The following is a 4135-nucleotide window of genomic DNA, read 5'->3' on the forward strand; positions in this document are numbered from 1 at the left end:
GGTCAACTTCCCCTCGGGTGGTATTTTTCCTTAAATTTGGGATCTAGTTGAAGATTGCAGTCTTTAATAGATAAGCAGGTAAAAACATTTTAGCTCAGACAGAGTATTAATTTCAACTTTTATTTCCCAAGAAGGCTAGGAATTAGGCAAGAATTGCAATTCAAACAAAACCCTTCCTGTTTGCATAGATCAGACTTTCTGTATAGATTTAGCCTATCTCGAGTTGCACCTGCCTAAGGGAGGTGTGTTTTTAAACTGAGAGTGTTCTTAACTAGTTGAATGAAGACATCCTTAAGTCGATTTAAGCCTGGGCTATAGCTGTTGAGTTTTTGAGAATAGTGGCAGTTTTGCAGTGGTTCTTGATGGCAGCAGTGCAGAGAAACCACTTTAGATAAAATCCAGTTTCAAACAAGTTTTAGTCGATCAAGTAAATGTCATTGCTGTTCTGACAGCACCGTTATCAGGCACAAGAACATCAGTCATAGCATCACACACAAACATGACTATTTTGCCAATATGTTGGTTGGGGCACCTCATCATCCTGCCTGCTACCGAGGATCCTTGAGGTAATGGAGCCAGGAATACCTGCTTCGTACTCTTCTTCCACAGATGCTATGACAGGAAAGAACCCCAACCCAGGGCTTGGAAGAAAAGTGTGGTCCAAGTCAGATTGAAATAATCCGTACCCAGTTGCTAAGACTAGCTGCCTAAGTGCTAGGTAGATTAATTAAGCTGCAACTCCTTGGATCATTGTGCAATGGAGCAGGAAGAGAGAGAGTTCAGGGCTGTAGTCTCAAGTTGACTATACTAGCTCTCCAAACCAGGGTCATGAGCATGACAGAAACAGAGAGGGAGCCTCACTTGTAGGACTATGACTAAGCCAACTCCATTGATGAGACATTAAAAGCACGGCAGAACACATACGGGGCTTTAGAATACATTGTGCCAGTCTCGTTCTTAAATTAGCATGTTTTAGCCTGTGCTTAACACAGGATTTTGAACCTCAAATTAAACCAGAATGGAACCATCACTTTGCAGCAGCCTGTTCAAGAGGGAATAACCACCGAAACTGGCTAGAAGCAAAGGCCCAGGATTCTCTTCAAGTTCTGTTATTAGGCAGATGGGCTTATTATAAACTGAACAGTTAAATGGACAGCTAAAATTGAGATCATATTGGACACTAGAACGCATGCTAATGTTAATTACAGAGCTCTTTTTTGTTTTAAAGCTAAGAAAATAACCATGAAGAAAAAAAAGCAGGTCTGCCTGCCCTGGAAAATCCTCATCAGGGTTTGTTGCTTCTTAAGTGGTACAGAAGCAGAGAAGATGTACACGGTGCATAGGCGTCAAACTCTTGTTGACTGAGTAGGACAACCAGTGGAAGCTCTGAAAATACTCTGCTGGCTCATAGCCACTGTCAGCCATAGATAAAAATAGGTCATGATAAATTGAGTGTAGTCTTCAACTGCCAGATGTTGGAAATTACCATGTTAACATATAAAATATGAGCAGCTGTTAATATTGCAGCATTCTTTGCTGGTAGGAACCACATTTAATCAACAATTTATTAATAGTGTTGTAATGAAAAGATGATTTGGAGACTATTAAACTGTGGCTTGGTGGCAATCTCTTCATTTAGTCATTTTCCTTTAACAATTCCCTGAATACTCTACATCTCCTCATTGTGCTTAAATAGAGAAATAACCAGTAATATATGGAAAGACCAGAATTTACCGCACTCACTTACAGTGCTGGTGCATAACTGAGAGCTTCCTTGATCGGGGACCTGGGCTGAAGGTCATCACCCCTTTTACTGGTTATGACTTTCTTGTGCAGAGGACAAAGTTACAGGGTTTGTGGAAATCCAGAGTCTCGTTTGTGATCCTCAAAGGAATATGACATGTGGCAGTATTTCACCATGCAGTAAAGGAAACAAATCTGTAATAATGAGTTTCAGGACAAAACACATCAAGATTTTAAAGTGAATGAATTTCAAAAGGAAGAAAAGAAAATCCTCTTGCTTTATTCAATTTATACATAAATATCATGAGATGTACTATAACAAGTAGTTTCTCTCGTACAGGGTATGTTCACAGTGCAGTGATTACAGCATATTTCGGACAGCAGTATATTCACTGCAGAAGGGCATTCAGGGCAGGTTACAGAACAGCCCAGGAAAGAGGATCCACACCAAACAGTGAGCCTCAGTAATTTGAGAGGTAGCTTTGTGAACTGTAGTCACTATAGCATAGACAGAGCCAGAACACGAGCCATGCTGTATGGCCTCAAAGATTTCATTACAGAATATTGAGTATCAAGGCAGTCACACATTTAGACTACGTAACCTGTTTTTAAGGGCTCTGGGAAAGCTAGTCTGTGTCTACTGCACTGCCCAGGTACAAGCTGTAACAAACCTCTTGAGCAGTGAAGTCGTTTCTCCCTGCTTTGCTGGCAAGATGATCTAACCTCCAGCTAAGCCCTCAAAAAACTTTAACAGAAGATGAAATAACCCTGGTACATAAATACATTCACATTTCAGATTATCTGCTCTTTGTATTCAGCAGTCCTTGGACAACTGCCATTAGCTTTGCTGTCAATACTCTTCACCTCTGTTCAGACCTTGGAAGCCAGGTTTTACTTACGTTTTCAGTTTTGATTTTTCTTCGGTGATTTTTTTTAAAGTTTTAGAGCTGGCAAAAGTGGAACAAGTGTTAACACTCCCATCTCCTCCAAGCACCCCTCCTCCACCAGTTAGACAATAATTATACATAATAATAATATATATAGCTTCATTTAAACCTAGTATTTCATCGTGCGTAGGAGACTACCTTCTCTGGAAGACTTTTCCTAGTGTGTGAACGAATTAACACTAACAGTCCCTTTCCACGGGAATATAATCCTTTCTGGCATACCACTCTGGCTATGATGTGGTCAGCACTGATGACAGTTTCAGAGATCAGACTCCATCCTATGTGTAGTACTGTCTGTTTGGTCAAATGATTACCACCACGTGCATTTTTTCTCTACCTTCTGCTATTTATCCATGGGCTGCCTGAAGAAATGCTTTTGTTGGAGAACGTTGTTCAGTCTAGAAGATTTTTCAAAGTATAATAATACATCCTTTATTATTTCTGGACACGGGGGGAGGAGTTGAAGACAGTCTTCTAAAATGACATACCCTCCAAATTCAGACTCCTTACAGTGTTTTGTTAGTGACAAAACATTCAGAGACTGCTTGGAACCAACCTTTTTTCTTGTATGTTGTCCCGCTGACATGCTTCTGACAGGAAACTCACATAATCCATCCTTCAGCAGCAAATTATCCTATTGTTTTCGGTTTCATAGTTATTTAGCCATATTTTGTTTAGGATGTTGTCCTTTTAGTTCTGAACGTCAAAGTAGACGGCGGATCCTTGTCTCATTCTAGACTTTTCAGCTGCCCTAGTTTGTGGGAGTTGCTTATCTGCTGCATTGAATACCATAGTCGCAGTGGATTTGTCATCTTTTCCTCTTGATTCATAGCAAAAAGAATCAAGTGATTCATAAAGTGTAGACACAGCCTTAAAAAGCAAAGAAAACTCCAGTCAAAATAACTTTTACCCATAAAGTCTATTTAAAATGAACTTTTACACAAGACACAGCATCTAGCACAGCCCAAGCGAACAGAGAGAAACCCAGGCCACGGAGTTATAATTTCAGAGGGAAAGAGTGTCTCAGTACAAACATTGAAAGGCAAAGTCTTCTTATGTTTGGATTCAATTCTCTTAGTTAATTAGGTACCAGGCACAAAGTACTTACTTAGAATACCAACGATGTCAAGTTCCAGTGTAAACCAGGCTCTATGAAATCTGAAATGGCAAAGCTTTTTTATCCCCTTAATCATTTAACTCCAATATTTCCAAAAAGCTTTATCACACTGCTCCTTCTGGATGGATGCTCTTTTGATGCAGTAAACCAGCACGCTGCTGCGGTACTCAGATGTTATTCTGGACTGTACAAAAATCATACTGTTTTCATTTCCTAAGCACATGTAGGATTTGGGATCTTCAGGTAAGTCCTTTAGCAAAACCTTAGAATTGAAGATCTCCCTGAAATGTGCACAAAGAGCTGTGCTTACAGACATATCAAATCAAAT

The sequence above is a fragment of the Pygoscelis adeliae genome, unplaced genomic scaffold, assembly GCF_000699105.1.
Source record: "Pygoscelis adeliae isolate BGI_AS28 unplaced genomic scaffold, ASM69910v1 Scaffold66, whole genome shotgun sequence".
Lineage (NCBI taxonomy): Eukaryota > Metazoa > Chordata > Aves > Sphenisciformes > Spheniscidae > Pygoscelis > Pygoscelis adeliae.